The 18,649-nt window shown below is 42.4% G+C and overlaps 1 pseudogene across 1 annotated transcript in view; it reads right to left on the bottom strand.

Annotated features, from left to right (window-relative positions):
- The window catches only part of LOC308630043, a 170,871-nt pseudogene that overhangs the window by 5,472 nt on the left and 146,750 nt on the right, over nucleotides 1-18,649 (bottom strand). The gene's annotated exons all lie outside the window — the stretch shown is intronic.

Below are 18,649 nucleotides of genomic sequence, written 5' to 3'. Positions count from 1 at the left end.
TCAAAGCTACTCTGGGTATTCTGGACAAAATCGGTAGTTTTCAAACTGTCTTCAGAAGCAGCAACCATTTTTCAGATGAAGCAAAACCTTCCTTGGAGCCACAATGTAGAAAACAGATACGAGTCCCTTGCTCAGTCGACAGATGGTGGGACTTGAAGCCCCTTCTGTCGGTGTTCTCTTTACCCCCGTAATCCCCAAGCCACCTCTTGAAGATGTGAATACTCAGTGAAACCCTACTGGCAAACAAGCAAATTGAGGTGTTTGCTGTGATGCCTCCTGATTTGACTTTGGTGCTCTGGAATGCAGTTCTCAGGTCAATTTCTATTTTTGTAGAAGAAAAGCAAACAGGGGTCCCATCCCTCCTTGTTTCAGCAGGTGACCACTGCTTCCGTTCCTGGCACCATTCCCAGACCCCTGGCTGCTCCCGCCCCACCCCATTGCCAAGCTCCACTATCAACCACAGGTGACCAGGCGAGCTGCAATCTACTTTCCTTTTATTGCAGTTTGGGGTCTCATGTATCACGCTGCCAGATGTGACTAGAAGCCTTAGCAGTCAAATGCCCGCTGGCATTTACAGTCTGAATTCAGAAGTGGTGAGCACCTCTTTCCCGGGGCAAGCCTGTCTTTCTACAAGAACTCACCATCCCTCATTTCACTGACCAGCCCTCTCCCAAAAATACATTGAAAGGCTCAAAGAAAAGTAATGTAGCCCAGCAGTGCATTGTAATAGAACAACATTTTCAGGGAAATGTAAATGACCAGACTCGTCCTCGAGAGCAATAGCAACTTGGTACCACCCGCTTCATTTATAAACTAATTTCACACTCATGAAATCATTCCTATTTTCTGGCAGAAATATTTATGCCTGAGGTTCTTTGAAAACCCATATATATACTTCAAAACCCAAATGTGGCACTTGGGATGTGCCAGGGAGAAAGTGACCCAGAATGGCCATCATGGGGAACAGCGATTGGGTACTGGGACAGTAACGGGTTGCCCTGACTGAGAGAAATTCTCTTACCTCAAAGGCCAGGGATATTGAAACACTTTTCACACTTCATCAGCTGGGAGGAGGAGGCAGATTGTGGCTTCAACAGAGGCAGGTGCTGAAGGCATCGTGGCAAAAATGAAAAAATACGACCTCCCCAGCATTTGTGCAGATCTGCAGTGTCACAAACAGGAACAGACCTAGAACCTTTGAAAGGCAGCAAAAAGATGCAGCCACAAAACGTGCAGTTTGAACTTTCTACATCATTCCAAGAAGAAGAATTTTGCATTCTTGGGGCATCAGCCCAGTTAGGAGAAAGCCCACGTTTGATATACACTGACAGAAGCAACATGAGATTCACATCCCAGAAGGGAGTATGGGAATGGCAGAAGACGGGTCCAACCTTCAACACACACCCAGAACCTGTCAGAGCCAGCGACTCCTTTCTCAAGACTTCTTTAGGATGCTTGTGAGGCAGGATTATTATTTAACACCTGTATGACACCTCAAAGAAGCTGTGATCTGAGAGGCAGAGGTTTAGGGGATCTGATAAACCTGAGTTTGCCCCCATTACTTGCTAGTGTGACCCAGGGGAAGTTGATTACTGTTTCTAAGTATTCACTTCATTTGGAAATGGGAATAATGTCTAATTCACAGGTGGCTGCAAGAATAAAATGATGCCTGTAACTTTCCTGACATAATGTATGAAATAAAACAGGTGGTTGAAAATGTCAGTTCCTCTTTTCCTTCTTCTTGCACATTGTGTGATTGATAAATATATATACAATCTATCACATAAAAAAAATCATCTGCTCGGAGCCTTCTTTCTGATGGTGGATGACACCAAATTATATCTTGATTTAATTGAACACCACTGTCATCATCATTTAGTGAAGACCCACTGGGTTGACTAAGTTTTGAATGACTGAGTCTGTTCACTTGCATCTTTGTGCTCAGTTCTGCTCTTAACAGCCTGTGGGCTTTTAGGCAAGTTAATTAAAAAATCAAAGTCTCATTTTGCTACTGTGAAATGAACATTTATGGCTGAGTAATATTCCATTGTATAAAAAAGAATGAAATAATGCCATTTGCAGCAACGTGGATGGACCTAGAGATTACATACTAAGTGAAGTAAGTCAGAGAAAGACAAGTGTCATGTAATATGGCCTATATGTAGAATCTAAAAAAAAATGATACAAATGAACTTATATACAAAACAGAAATAGACCCACGGACATAGAAAACAAACTTACGATTACCAAAGGGAAAAGAGGGAGGAAGATAAATTAGGAGTTTAGGATTAACATATACACACTATTAGATATTAAATAGATAACCAGCAAGGACCTACTGTATAGCACAGGGAACTATACTCAATATTTTGTAATAACCTACAAGGGAAAAGAATCTGAAAAAAATAGATATATATGTATGTATAACTGAATCACTTTGCTGTACACTTGAAACTAACACAACATTGTAAATCAACTATACTCCAATTTTAAAAAAATGAACATTTAGCCCAGTGATCTCTCCTTTCCCTTCCAGACCATTTCCAGAGAACGTGTTGCAGACACAAAGTGTAAAGGGAGTTCTGACAGAGATGAAGATATGGTGAGATGCTTCTTCTTGGAGGTGAGTGTTTGGGTATCACCACTGCACCAGGTGGAAACTAACCCAGAAAAGAAAAGAGCCGCTTGCAAAAGTGAAGCACATCTGACAATAAGTGACGGGGGAAATATTACATATGCAGATTCATCACCTATGAGGATGTGCCCAATCGTGTTGAAAAGAAAGATCACCAGTTATTAAGGTAAACTCGTTTTGGCTTACTCTGATCAAGAAATCCAAACAAAATTGCATTCTGCTCCCAAATTGGCTCACCTTCATGAGTTCTCTACGATTAACCCTAGCAATAAGTGACACACCGTCTCACCATTCCTCACCCCAGAGACACCATCACTGCCCTCTCCTCTAGACAACTCATCCTATACCTCTTCCACTTCCTCTCTCATAGAAGTGGTACCAAATTTGTTCAAGACATCTTTCAAAAATATGCAAAACCTTTGATGTTTCATAATTGCCTACTGAATGCAAGATCAACTCTTTCATGGTCTTCCTTAGAGTCCTTGAGCGCCAGCCTTGTGCCAGGAACTACGCCTGTTAGAGAATAAAGCGGTGAGTGGAGCCTGGTCCTTGCCCCCAGAAGCAAAACTTCTGAGTGAGATGCAGAAGACAAGTCAACAGAGCATGTTAATATTGGGGAGAGATGCCTTATGAAAGAAAGTGCTGTTGCCGGCAGAGGAGGAAAGATTCCTCCCGACACTGCCATTGGGGATGACCTTGAGGACAAGGCACAGTAACCGACGGATGTGTTGAGCACACCCCATAGTTTCCTGCCTTCCTGCCTCTGTTCACGGTGTTTCCTCTGCCCACATTCCACCCCCTTCCCTCCTTCCAGATAAAACCTTCCTAACATGGGTCAAGCAACAGGTCCTTCCGGGAATTTTCCCCAACACACCCAGCTGGAATTACAGATTTCCTCCTGAGGGACTGCTCACAGTGGGCTGCTGGGAGCTCTATTTAGCTGTCATTTTATTTTCTGTTCTTGTTAGAGCCACTTGTTTACATGTGTCCCCCAGCTCAGCTGTGGGCTCTTAGAGAGCAAACTCCATGCTTTATTCATCTCCTGAGTTCCCATAGCCCTAAGTACAATGCATTGCGTCTAGTAGGCAATGGATAAACAGCGGCTAAATTGAATTGTATTCATAGTCAATCCTTGTTTAAAGACAGCAGCTGAGGTTCATCCTTAGCGTGTAGAGAGGGAAAGACAAAGAAGTACATGATAATGCCATATCTTGGGCATCTAGCGTGTAGAGAGGGAAGTACATGATAATGCCTTATCTCGGGCATCCCCCCAACCTCAGACTTTCTGCTCAGGTCCGGGTGTACTTCCTTTTATCTTTCTTCCATGTATCAGCTCGTCTGCAGGCTCCACTCATTCATACCCTTGAAATGTATACAACTGGGATTCTCTTTGTTCCATATGTGGATTCTGTTCCCTACTTTGCTTGTAACTATTCTACACTTTGATTTTCTCTTGTTTTTTCAAGCATCACTAAAAGTTACTTCTGTGTCTTGCCCGTTTCTTTTCTTACCTGTGTCAGGCTCCTCTTGTTGATGCCTGGGTTTGTTTCCCCTCGACAAAATAAAACTTTTCTTCCCCCAAACTGTACTTTGGCATCTTCTTTTCCCCTGGAAGCTAATCAGAGGAAGCAATATAACCCTCATCAATGCTCTCATCAGAGAGTAGAGATCCTCTGAAAAGGCTCTGTCCACGTGGTCCAGGGTGACCACTCAAAACTCCCCCTCTTCCTCCCCAGAATCTTTGGTCCATGCATCTCACCTTGGACAGCCAAAGGATCCTTGCTGACCAATCTTAACACGTAGATTCTGTTTGTGATCAGCTAACCCTCTATCTGCTCACAGATAAGGATTTTGCCTTAGGCTGTACCTTCTATCTAGACTCACAGCCTGGTTTCTACAAAAGAGCTGCCGTTTGTCACATTTTCCTGTAATTTGCTCTCATGAGTCAACCTCACCATTCTTTGAAACTTCACCATTATCTTCATTTCCATTTCAAGTGCCTCACCTGGATGAACCCACAGCACCTCACCTTACTCAAGTCTTAACCTCTCTCCAACCCATTCACTATGGCAACGGTCTCCTTTTTGACTCTATTTGATTGCACTCCAACAGTAAAAAATATTTCAGTGTGCTCTCTCACCCTCAATCTCTATCTATCTATCTATCTACCTACCTATCCATCCATCTACCTAGCTACTACCTATAATTTATGAGTTGTATAATATAGATTTATCATTACCATTACTTAATATCTCAACACAAAACATACATTTCCATGAGGCTCACCATTAATGATTATGAATAGAATTCACATTCTGCTTTTCTCTTATTCAACAGAGTCACTTACTCACCCTTCCTGTGTATCAGGCAGCGGACTCTTGCACGGGGCAGGGGCTGAACTGGGTCTGAGTACTAACTCAGAGCTGGTGGTAAGTCAGGCGCATTCATACACCTCCACCGCCGAGTCCTCCAGCCAGTGGATTAGAGCTGTTTCTCGCTTCCCGGGCATCTTCCTCCTCACGTGACCCCAGCAAAATGTGGCCATGCTCCAGGGCTCCACGTAACCTACACAGGGAGACACTCGCTTAGACAACAACCCAGGAGGCTCACAGTCCTCAATTCATGGATTCCCACTTCCTGGGGAACCTACAAACCAGGGGGATTTGATGTGGACACAGGACTCTGTTAAAGCAGGATCCACTCCGCGTTTTACTGTAGTTGTTTCACTGACCCTGAGAATAAGGGATTTGGTAGAAGCCCTGGCATCACTGTACGGAGGAAGCGACTGGGCTGCTTCTCCTCAGGCCCCTTCCTGAGTCTTTCTGCTCTTCCTCACCTCTCAGCCTTGGGGTGCCCCTGGGCTCTATCCTCTGACCCACTCGCTTCTCATCACCCTCACTCGTTAGCTGACCTCCTATACTCCCATGACTTCAAATGACATCTGCTTTTCAAGTTTTTTTTTAATTAAGGTAAGTGACATAAAGTGAAATGCACGTATCTTAAGTGCACGGTTAGGTGATTTTTGACAAATATATGGACTTGAATAACCAATATCCCAACCCCAAACAAGATACAAAATATTTCCATCACACCAGAAACTTCTTTTATATTCTCTTCCACTCAATTCCTGACCCTGCCCCAGAGACAGCCACTCCTCTGATTTCTGTCCTCCTAGATTAGTTTTGCCTATTTGTAAACTTCATACAAGTGGAATCATACAACACATCCTCTTTCCTGTCTGTCTTATTTTGATAAGCATAAAGTTTTCAAGATTCACCCTGGGTTGATGAGTGAATTAGTAGTTCCTTATTTTTCATTACGGATGTGTGTTCCACCATGCAAAAATAGCACAATCAGGTTGCAGCTCAACTTGAAGGGAACTTAGAGGTTGTCACTCCAATCTTTACAACAAGAAAAAGACTGAACCATGAGAATCAGTAATTTCTGTTAGACCCATCAGAGAACTGAGGTTACGGGGAAACTACGGCCCTAAAATCTGGAGAGATGGGTGAATGCAGAGTCCCATGTGAGAACAGAAGCATCTGAAGCCGGAAACTGGTGGGAACACTTGCATGGTAATTTTGACAAATCGGTGGAGGCTGAGGGGGAGTAGCCTGTGTCTTAGGGAGGCCACCACACCTTTGCAGGTTTTAGCTCCAGCAATCCTAGTGGGTTCTCACACTGCAGAGCTGTTAGCTCCAGCAATCCTAGTGGGTTCTCACACTGCAGAGCTGAGAGAGGTTCCCTTGTGGCCCTGGCAGGTGGAAGAGAAGAGTAATCCTTGTGAAATACCCCCAGCCCCTTATTCACAACAGAGTCCAACCCTCCAGGGGAAAATATTTCACCAGCGTTCTATCCCATCTTGGAGAAAAGCATTTGCAACCATACATTTCTGGTACTAACTTCTGTAAGGCTGAGGTGCAAGGCCAGGCTGACCCTTCTCCAAAAAGACCTCTCTGGACCCCCATGGTGGGCACTAAGAACACTTCCTCCAGCCCCTGGCCCAGCCCTGTCTTGCAGATATGACACTATATTAAAAATAATCTGCCCATATATTTGTCTTCTCTATCAGAATATGATCCTCAAGGCAGAGGCAGTGCCTTGTCCATCTTGGTGTCTCCAGGACCACAGCAGGACTTGCACTTGGAGACCCCGCAGATCATTCAAGTGTGAGTGTGTGATAATTTGAGTGAAAAGATTGTCTTTGTAGTGAGGGGGAAATGAGCTCAAAATTCTTCAATTTAGGAACTCATGATATTTCACAGAAATTCGGATCTATAATTTGGTCCCGTCTGTATAAGCCTCCTCACCACCTAAAGGTATGACTCTTGATGCTTCCTTCCTTCTCTCCCATTTATTTCATATTATCTATCACTCTCCTAGGCATGGCAATGACTTCTAAAGCTTGAGCTTTTAGGTGCCAAGGGCAAGAGCAGGAAGTTCACAAAGCAAAAGTACAAATGGATAAAAATTATATAAAAAACATTTAACTGCACTAATTATAAAAAACTGCACTTGTACAATAACACTAAAATATCACTTTTTCCTTCAATTATCAAAGTCTTTTTAAGTGAAAGTTCCCTGCTGCTGATATTCAGCAAAACACAATCTCCAAAGCACTAATACGTCAGTGTCCGCAATGACCCCGTTACACAGATGTGATCTCTATTTCACATTCAGGGAAATGAGGCTCCAAGAAGATAAAGCCTCTGACTATTTAAATTGTCCACCCTCAATCCCAAATCCTCCTCATCTCTTAAGACTATTTCCAGGTATTATCTCTTTCAGGAAACCTTCTAGGATAGAGAATCTTAAGCCAGCACACTCCATAATCTCCTGTGTGTATCCCTCCATCTCTGAACTTGCACAGCATTTCACATGCACTTGTTTAAAGATCTTCCTCTCCTTTCAGGATCATCATGAAAATATTGACTGCTTCAATTAATCTCTGTGTACCCTCCTCCCATCTTCTGCCGCCTGCCATACAATGAACTAGCCAGCCTCAGTGAACGTGTGTTAAAGACTGAAAGATGGTAAGCCAGATCCGAACCTTTACCTTTCTGACCTCAAAATCCAGGCTCTTTCTATTATAATACATAATGCAGCCTTGCTGAATTTATTGATGTCTAGTTTCTGATAGGCTTGGAAATACAGCCTACAGGACAGGGGAGCCAAGAGTCCTCTCCTTTGACTGGTATGTATGATACACTCTGCCGGAAAAACAGCTCGCTTCACCTTTCTTTGGTAGACAAAATTACAGCCATAAACATCGTATTCTGTAGGGAATGAGCATCCTCCTGGAAACCCACCTGGCCTTTAACTGCCAGGCAACGAGAGAGAGAGGCTTTCTTTCTTTCTTTTTTTTTTTTAACATCCTTATTGGGGTATAATTTCTTTAAAATGGTGTGTTAGTCTGCTGTATCACGAAGTGAATCAGCTATACATATACATATATCCCCATATCCCCTCCCTCTTGCATCTCCCTCCCACCCTCCCTATCCCACCCCTCTAGCTGGTCATAAAGAACCGAGCTGATCTCCCTGTGATATGCAGCTGCTTCCCACTAACTATCTATTTTACGTTTGGTAGTGTGTATATGTCCATGCCACTCTCTCACTTCGTCCCAGCTTACCCTTCCCCCTCCCCATGTCCTCAAGTCCATTCTCTACATCTACATATTTATTCCTGTCCTGCCCCGAGGTTTTTCAGAAAAAAAAAACAGTTTTTTGTTTTGTTTTTTTAGATTCCATATATACGTGTTAGCATATGGTATTTGTTTTTCTCTTTCTGACTTACTTCACTCTGTATGACAGATTCTAGGTCCATCCACCTCACTACAAATAACTCAATTTTGTTTCTTTTTATGGCTGAGTAATATTCCATTGTATATATGTGCCACATCTTCTTTATCCATTCATCTGTCAATGGACACTTAGGTTGCTTTCATATCCTGGCTATTGTAAATAGCGCTGCAATGAACACTGTGGTACATGACACTTTTTGAATTATGGTTTTTTCAGGGTATACGCCCAGTAGTGGGATTGCTGGGTCATTTGGTAGTTCTATTTTTAGTTTTTTAAGGAACCTCCATACTGTTCTCCATAGTGGCTGTATCAATTTACATTCCCACCAACAGGGCAAGAGGGTTCCCTTTCCTACACACCCTCTCCAGCATTTATTGTTTTTAGACATTTTGATGAGGCCATTCTGACTGGTGAGAGGTGATACCTCATTGTAGTTTTGATTTGCATTTCTCTAATGATTAGTGATGTTGAGCATCCTTTCATGTGTTTGTTGGCAATCTGTATATCTTCTTTGGAGAAATGTCTATTTAGGTCTTCTGCCCATTTTTGGATTGGGTTGTTTGTTTTTGATATTGAGCTGCATGAGCTGCTTATAAATTTTGGAGATTAATCCTTTGTCAGTTGCTTCATTGGCAAATATTTTCTCCCATTCTGAGGGTTGTCTTTTCATCTTGTTTATGGTTTCCTTTGCTATGCAAGAGCTTTTAAGTTTCATTAGGACCCATTTGTTTATTTTTGTTTTTATTTCCATTTCTCTAGGAGGTGGGTCAAAAAGGATCTTGCTGTGATTTATGTCATAGAGTGTTCTGCCTATGTTCTCCTCTAAGAGTTTTATAGTGTCTGGCCTTCCATTTAGGTCTTTAATCCATTATGAGTTTATTTTTGTGTATGGTGTTAGGGAGTGTTCTTATTTCATTCTTTTATGTGTAGCTGTCCAGTTTTCCCCACACCATTTATTGAAGAGGCTGTCTTTTCTCCATTGCATATTCTTGCCTCCTTTATGAAAGATAAGTTGACCATACATGCATGGGTTTATCTCTGGGCTTTCTATCCTGTTCCATTGATCTCTATTTCTGTTTTTGTGCCAGAACCATACTGTCTTGATGACTGTAGCTTTGTAGTACAGTCTGAAGACAGGGAGCCTAATTCCTAGAGCTCCATTTTTCTTTCTCAAGATTGCTTTGGCTATTCGGGGTCTTTTGTGTTTCCATACAAATTGTGACATTTTTTGTTCTAGTTCTGTGAAAAATGCCATTGGTAGTTTGATAGGGATTGCATTGAATCTGTAGATTGCTTTGGGTAGTATAGTCATTTTCACAATGTTGATTCTTCCAATCCAAGAACATGGTATATCTCTCCATCTATTTGTATCACCTTTAATTTCTTTCATCAGTGTCTTATAGTTTTCTGCATATAGGTCTTTTGTCTCCTTAGGTAGGTTTATTCCTAGGTATTTTATTCTTTTTGTTGCAATGGTAAATGGAAGCATTTCCTTAAGTTCTCTTTCAGATTTCATCATTAGTGTATAGGAATGCAAGAGATTTCTGTGCATTAATTTTGTATCCTGCTACTTTACCAAGTTCATTGATTAGCTCTAGCAGTTTTGGTAGAATCTTTAGGATTCTCTATGTATAGTATCATGTCATCTGCAAACAGTGACAGCTTTACTTCTTCTTTTCCAATTTGGATTCCTTTTATTTCTTTTTCTTCTCTGATTGCTGTGGCTAAAACATCCAAAACTATGTTGAATAATAGTGGTGAGGAGAGTGAGCAACTTTGTCTTGTTCCTGATCTTAGTGGAAGTGGTTTAAGTTTTTCACCATTGAGAACGATGTTGGCTGTGGGTTTGTCATATATGGCTTTTATTATGTCGAGGTAAGTTCCCTGTATTCCTACTTTCTGGAGGGATTTTATCATAAATGGGTGTTGAATTGTGTCAAAAGGTTTTTCTGAGTCTATTGAGATTAATATACGGTTTTTATTCTTCAATTTGTTAATATGGTGTATCACATTGATTGCTTTGTGTATATTGAAGAATCCTTGAATTCTTGGGATAAACCCCACTTGATCATGGTGTATGATCCTTTTACTGTGCTGTTGGATTCTGTTTGCTAGTATTTTGTTGAGGATTTTTACATCTATGTTCATCAGTGACATTGGCCTGCAGTTTTCTTTTTTTGTGGCATCTTTGTGTGGTTTTGGTATCAGGGTGGTGGTGGCCTCATAGAATGAGTTGGGGAGTGTTCCTCACTCTGCTATCTTCTGGAAGAGTTTGAGAAGGATAGGTGTTAGCTCTTCTCTAAATGTTTGATAGAATTCGCCTGGGAAGCCATCTGGTCCTGGGCTTTTGTTTGTTGGAAGATTTTTAATCACAGTCTCAATTTCAGTGCTTGTGATTGGTCTGCTTATATTTTCTATTTCTTCCTGGTTCAGTCTCAGAAGGTTGTGCTTCTCTATGAATTTGTCCATTTCTTCCAGGTTGTCCATTTTATTGGCATATAGTTGCTTGTAGTAATCTCTCATGATCCTTTGTATTTCTGCAGTGTCAGTTGTTACTTCTCCTTTTCCATTTCTAATTCTATTGATTTGAGTCTTTTCCCTTTTTCTCTTGATGAGTCTGGCTAATGGTTTATCAATTTTGTTTATCTTCACAATGAACCAGCTTTTAGTTTTACTGAACTTTGCTATTGTTTCCTCCATTTCTTTTTCAATTATTTCTGATCTGATCTTTATGATTTCTTTCCTTCTGCTAACTTTGGGGTTTTTTTGTTCTTCTTTCTCTAATTGCTCTAGGTGTAAGGTTAGGTTGTTTATTTGAGATGTTTCTTGTTTCTTGAGGTAGGATTGTATTGCTATACTTCCCTCTTATAACTGCTTTTGCTACATCCCATAGTTTTGGGTTGTTGTGTTTTCATTGTCATTTGTTTCTAGGTGTTTTTTGATTTCCTCTTTAATTTCTTCAGTGATCTCTTGGTTATTTAGTAGTGTACTGTTTAGCGTCCAAGTGTTTGTATTTTTTACAGTTTTTTTCCTGTAATTGATAGCTAGTCTTACAGTGTTGTGGTCAGAAAAGATTCTTGATATGATTTCAATTTTCTTAAATTTACCAAGGCTTGATTTGTGACTCAAGATATGACCTATCCTGGAGAATGTTCCATGAGCACTTGAGAAGAAAATGTTTTCTGTTGTTTTTGGATGGAATGTCCTTTAAATATCAATTAAGTCCATCTTGTTTAATGTGTCATTTAAAGCTTGTATTTCCTTTTTTATTTTCATTTTGGATGATTTGTCCTTTGGTGAAAGTGGGGTGTTAAAGTCCCCTACTTTGATTGTGCTACTGTTGATTTCCACTTTTATAACTGTTAGCATTTGCCTTATGTATTGAGGTGCTCCTATGTTGGGTGCATAAATATTTACAATTGTTATATCTTCTTCTTGGATTGATCCCTTGATCATTATGTAGTGTCCTTCTTTGTCTCTTGTAATAGTCTTTATTTTAAAGTCTATTCTGTCTGATATGAGAATTGCTACTCCAGCTTTCTTTTGATTTCCATTAGCATGGAATATCTTTGTCCATCCCCTCACTTTCAGTCTGTACGTGTCCCTAGGTCTAAAGGGGGTCTCTTGTAGGCAGCATATATATGGGTCTTGTTTTTGTATCCATTCAGCCAGTCTATGTCTTTTGGTTGGAGCATTTAATCCATTTACATTTAAGGTAATTATCGATATGTATGTTCCTAGTCCCATTTTCTTAATTGTTTTGGGTTTGTTATTGTAGGTGTTTTCCTTCTCTTGTGTTTCCTTCCTAAAGAAGTTCCTTTAGCATTTGTTGTAAAGCTAGTGTGGTGGTGCTGAATTCTCTTAGCTTTTGCTTGTCTGTAAAGGTTTTAACTTCTCTGTCAAATCTGAATGAGATCCTTGCTGGGTAGAGTCATCTTGGTTGTAGGTTTTTCCCTTTCATCACTTTAAATATATCCTGTCACACCCTTCTGGCTTGTAGAGTTCTGCTGAAAGATTAGCTGTTAACCTTATGTGGATTCCCTTGTATGCTATTTGTCATTTTTCCCTGGCTGCTTTTAATATTCTTTCTTTGTATTTGACTTTTGATAGTTTGATTAATATGTGCCTTGGCATGCTTCTCCTTGGATTTTTCCTGTATGGGACTGTCTGCACTTCCTGAACTTGATTGACTATTTCCTTTCCCATACTAGGGAAGTTTTCAACTATTATCTCTTCAAATATTTTCTCAGTCCCTTTCTTTTTCTCTTCTTCTTCTGGGACTCCTATAATTTGAATGTTGGTGCATTTAATGTTGTCCCAGAGGTCTCTGAGACTGTCCTCAATTCTTTTCATTCTTTTTTCTTTATTCTGCTCTGTGGTAGTTATTTCCACTATTTTATCTTCCAGGTCACTTATCCTTTCTTCTGCCTCAGTTATTCTGCTATTGATTCATTCTAGAGAATTTTTCATTTCATTTATTGTGTTGTTCATCATTGTTCATTTGCTCTTTAGTTCTTCTAGGTCCTTGTTAAATGTTTCTTGTATTTTCTCCCTTGTATTTCCAAGATTTTGGATCATCTTTACTATCATTACTCTGAATTCTTTTTCAGGTAGACTGCCTACTTCCTATTCATTTGTTTGGTCTGGTGGGTTTTTACCTTGCTCCTTCATCTGCTTTGTATTTCTCTGTCTTCTCATTTTGCTTAACTTACTGTGTTTGGGGTCTCCTTTTTGCAGCCTGCAGGTTCATAGTTCTCACTGTTTTTGGTGTCTGCCCCCAGTGGCTAAGGTTAGTTCAGTGGGTTGCTTAGGCTTCCTGGTGGAGGGGACTGGTGCCTGTGTTCTGATGGATGAGGCTGGATCTTGTCTTTCTGGTGGGAAGGACCGCATTCAGTGGTGTGTTTTGGGGTGTCTGTGAGCTTAGTATGATTTTAGGCAGCCTCTCTGCTAATGGGTGGCGTTGTGTTCCTGTCTTGTTAGTTGTTTGGCATGGCGTGTCCGGCACTGGTGCTTGCTGGTCGTTGAGTGGAGCTGGGTCTTAGCATTAAGATGGAGATCTCTGGGAGAGCTCTCACTGATTGATATTACTATGGGCCAGGAGGTCTCTGGTGCACCAATGTCCTGAACTCGGCTCTCCACGTCAGAGGCTCAGGCCTGACACCTGGCCAGAGCACCAAGACCCTGTCAGACACACAGCCAGGTACACAGGGAGTTTATTGCCTTTTGGGAAGTCTGAGGTCTTCTGCCAGCATTCAGTATGTGTTCTGTAGGAGTTGTTCCACACGTCGTTGTATTTTTGATGTATTTGTGGGGAGGAAGGTGATCACGTCTTACTCCTCTGCCATCTTGAAGGTCCTCCCGAAGAGAGGCTGTTTCTTAAGACCCACCTCAGTCATCATAATTGGCACCTTACTCCTATTCTCTCCTTCCTTTTGCAGAGTCCAGGCTCCCCTGATAAGTGAACTCTAAAATGAACAATCTCTTGAGTCTTTTTAATGCTCCAGGCAAATAAGCTATTTTACCTGCTTTATCACTTTGAACCTCAAACTAATTCTGCAAGGCAGACTTTAGAATATTATTGAATATTTCTTTTAGCTGAGAAAATTGTGGTTCAGAGATGTAAGAAACTTGGTTCAAGGTCATCCAAAGAGGAAGAGACTCGGAGTTTTAACGGGGTCTGTCTGACTCTTAACCATGATGCCATATGGCAGTCTAGGCCTCCTGCCTTTCCCTTTATGCTTTGTGAGTCCATCCTGTCACTGGTGCCCTGACCCACTGACGCCATGGATCTGCAGTGAAAATATTGTATGCCCCCACTTCCAAATCCAGTCACTCATTCTGTTGTGACGCCGAGTAACAGTGACCTCTGCCCCCTTGGAACAGCACCCCACCCCTTGTCCACCCAGTTACAACTTTTCTGGGCCTCTTCTTTCTCCAGATTCAGCACAATCAAATTTTTCCATTATATTAGCCAGCTACAGGTCAGCACCTCTCTCAAATTGAAATTTATTATAGATAGGGCGCACACCACTTTATTTTTCTTCCTCTGTGTGTACCTTTCAGAAAATAGAGATGCTTTATTTCTCTACCTTCTCATCTTCTCGAGCAGCTCAGGTGGATGAGTGGAACCACGGCCATGACTTCTCCTATAGTTTCCTCCAACCAGTGTCTTCCTCACGATGATTGTTATTCAGCTGAATTTAAAAATCCCAGATGGAAGTAAATACATGCCAGGCAGCAGGCAATTTCCCAGGAAGAAAGAAAGGGAGGCTGCCAGGCAGATGAGATAGTTATACTAAATTTAATTCCATAGGACACGTACAGGGGAAGGAGGGAAGGAAAGACAATGAATTGTTTACTGAGCACCTACTATGTGTCTGGCCAGTGCTAGGTGCTTCACAACCCACCATGAGATATTTTCTACACCTTTAAAAACGAGGGATATGTGGGGTAGACAGGGATTTATCAAAAACTAAGCTCATTACAAATCATGCATCCCCATTAGGGAAATCTGAAATGCCTTCTGCAGTCTTGGGGAGCCAATCAGCCACCAACACCAATAGGTCCCACCATAAGACTTGGGTCCCCAAATCTCAAGACAGCACCGGAAAGTGCATCAAGAGCCTGCAGCCAGAGGCAGAGGTGAAGAGCGTGGGCCTTGGACTTGGGGACCATTCAGCTCCACCCTGCCCTTTTGGCTCAGCCTCTAAGGTTAGGTGCCATCTCCTGTCCTAGGGGACCAGTTGGGCTCCCTGTTTAGAATTTGAACCCACTGCTTACTAATCTGACTTCCCCTGAAAACCCACGTTTCACTGCAAAATATAAATAGGTTTGATTATAGGATTCTGCCCCAGACACCACTCAGTGATACATACTACCCAGTATATGCACAGCATTACCTCTCTAAGATCCAGAAAACTGAATTCTTAAAGATGCCCCCCTCAAAGGATACAGGTAAGAGACTGCAGAAAAAGAAGGTAATCACCCCAGACCTGCTGGGGTGAGGAGTTGACAGAGGGATGTCCAGGCTGACCGGCCTCTGGTTTAGTCCTCCATACCCCCATCTCCAAACTCCCAGGGCTGAGGGATTACCACCTAGGAGACCATCCCCAACTGCTTCTTCTTGCAGGTCTAGAATGAACCTCTGACCTGAAAAGTGCCTGAGGGAGGGAGGAGGGAAAGCCGAAGTGCTTGTGGTCCTGGTACTCATTCTAATTATATAATCCTTCTATGTGACTGCCTGACTTATTCTCTTCAACTGTGTTTTACACTAGTTTCCTTGTTCCCTTCTCTTCTCTGTTTCCTTCCCACCATCACACAATGTCCCAAACACTTCATCATGCTTTCCCCACATTGTATTCCTGAGGGTCCCAGCAGGTAACACAGGACGCATTCAAATTAGGAGAATTTTAGGGGAGTTTAATAACAGGTCTATTTACAGAGGTGAAGGCAGGGCATGGGCAGACCACAGGGGCAGTGCATTGCTCTGGGCTTGTAACCATCCATAGGCCGGCAGGGGTTAGGGAAAGGCAGGATTATCAACACCCAGAGGGAGACAGTCTAATGGAAAAGGACCCCTTGGCCTTCCTTCTAGAGATACAGCCTGAGTGAAGAGTGAACCTCCAGTGAGAATGAAGATATACCCTGACTCTACATTCATTCCTCCCATGTCCTACTGGGGTTCCCACTGGCTGAACCCACTACGTGTTATTTGATCTAATCCCTACAGGTCAGCTTCCGGGGGCAGCAAGGAAATTAGTAAGCAAGACTGGAGACCGATGACATTACCCAGCAGACTGGTCCTCACCCAAATCATTGAGGAAGGAAAGAGGTGGCTCACAGCCAGCTTGATGCGGATGCAATGCAGGGCAGAAGACACTTGAAGATAATTAAACGCACTTGTAATCACCGGTTTTACTTGTTGGTTTCTGGCAGCTCCAGAGGAGCAAAGAGTGTTTTTGCTCATCTTCTAATCAGCAGGGCCCAGCCCCAAACCTGGGACGTAGCCCATGCTCAGCAACTTGTAGAAGAAAAAGAGTAAAGGCACAGGGTGACCGAAGTGAGTCACAGGTCCTTTCAGGTCTAATGATAATGTTTTGGTTTTGTTTTTGGTGTTTTTTTGTTCTGAGAATTTGGACTGGATGATCTCTAAATCCCACGAGAACACAGGGCATCCTTGTGGCCATGAGAGTAACATCGTTTCATTCATCTTTGTCAACAAACTTGAAAAATGCCCATGGTTGTTATTCAGGCCCTGGGTATTCCGGTTGGCCTACAAAGACCCTAACAGGAACTGGAGGATCAGGCGAAGTTAACAAGTGAGCCCAGATCTTCCACTGCCGAAAGCCCTCCCAGTTGAATAGGTCATTCACGCCTTTGTTAATTCACAGCCCCCTTATCCCATCTGGCCTGCTATGGCCTCCATGGCCAAATTTCCAGCTATTCAGAAAACCACAGCTGCCTCGGCTGCCTGAGCATGATGATTTCTCGAGAAGCCAAGCATATTATATGAGAAAGAGACTGTTGGATTCATCTCATCCGGGGCTTTCTCAGTTTACAAAAAAATGCTCTGTGCATACACCTAGCACGGAGGAAGGAACTAGCATTTATTAAGCACCTGTTCTGTTGTCTCATTTAATCCCTGCAAGAGCCCTTAGACCATGAATCCCCTGCTGTGTAAGGAGGAGAGGAGACATGCCCAGTCTAGATGGGGCCCCAAGCAAGCAGGTCACTGTCACTGCCTCCCAGAAAATCAGTGGCAGAGCAAGGGGATAAGAAGTCCAGTCTTCCTGATCCCAATCTAGCATTGTTTCTGGAGGCATTTGTCAAATGATTACTATATTCAGCTTCCACACATCTTTTTTTTTTTTTTTTTTTGCGGTACGCGGGCCTCTCACTGTTGTGGCCTCTCCCGTTGCAGAGCACAGGCTCTGGACGCGCAGGCTCAGTGGCCATGGCTCACGGGCCTAGCCACTCCGCAGCATGTGGGATCTTCCCGGCAAGGCACGAACCTGTGTCCCTTGCATCGGCAGGCGGACTCTCAACCACTGCGCCACCAGGGAAGCCCTCCACACATCTTTTGGGCCAATTTCAGTGTGTTGAGCATGGTTCTTTGAACCAAAGACAGCTCAGAAACTTCCGTTCTTGCTGCTTGGTAGCTAATAAAGTCTATTGCACGTGCTATAATAGTGATGATAGTAATAATATTAGTATTGGTAATTTAATTTAATAGTAATAATAATAATAGGAGGCAATATTCTGGCACAGTTACTCTGTGCTTGACCCTGTAGTAAGAACTTTACATAAATCAACTCCTTTACATCTTATGATAACCTTCTGCCTTAGGGATTAATATTATCCTTGTTTTACCAATGAGGAAACTAAGACATCAGAGAAGTTAAATCACTTGGTTGATGTGGGACAGGGAGTAAGTGGGGAAGCTGAGATTCAACAGACTCTGATTCCAGAGTCCCCGTACTTTCCCAGTCTTATTTGCAAATACCGGCAGGGAATGTAGGGCAGTGTTTTAATAGGAGTATTTTGTAGGCAAGGATCATGAGGCTAGAGAGTGGAAGTGACTTGCTGATAAACGGTGTACTGTGTCAGTGGTTAATGAAAGGGCCTAACCTATCTGCAGAGTCAGGATTCTTTCCCAGGTCCATCATCCTGAGAATATATGTCCATATGGGTACTTGCAGAAATTAAATGAGATAACGGACATGGAAGCATAGAGTAAGGAACAGTTCCTCAGCTGCCACTGGTTCTTTGCATTTTTAAAATTCTGTCCTTCAATGCCTGAAGTCCTTTTAGAAGGTGGTAGAGCCAGGACTCAAACATAGTTTTCCTGACTCAGCCCTGATGCTCTGATATCTATATATCTATAGACCTCAGGCTTGGCCATATGGCTTTTGGGAGTAATGAAAATGTAAGCAGAAGTAACAAGTATAACTTCTAATAAGTAGGAGTTCTAATGTAAGAGGGGAGTTGCCTCAAGACCAGAGTATTAGGCTACTTGGACTGCCATCACAAAATACCATAGACTAGGTGACTTAACAACAGAAATGTGTTTTCTCACACTTCTAGAGGCTGGAGGTCCAAGATCAGGGTGCCAGCATGGTAGAGTTCTGTTGAGACCTCTCTTCCTGGCTTGCAGAGTGCCACTTTCTCCCTGTGTCCACACATGGCAGAAAAAAAGAGAGAAAAAGCTCTC

This window comes from Mesoplodon bidens (assembly GCF_964165515.1).
Source record: "Mesoplodon bidens genome assembly, chromosome: 16".
Taxonomy (NCBI): Eukaryota; Metazoa; Chordata; class Mammalia; order Artiodactyla; family Ziphiidae; genus Mesoplodon; species Mesoplodon bidens.
This window is presented reverse-complemented; position numbering and strand designations above follow the sequence as displayed.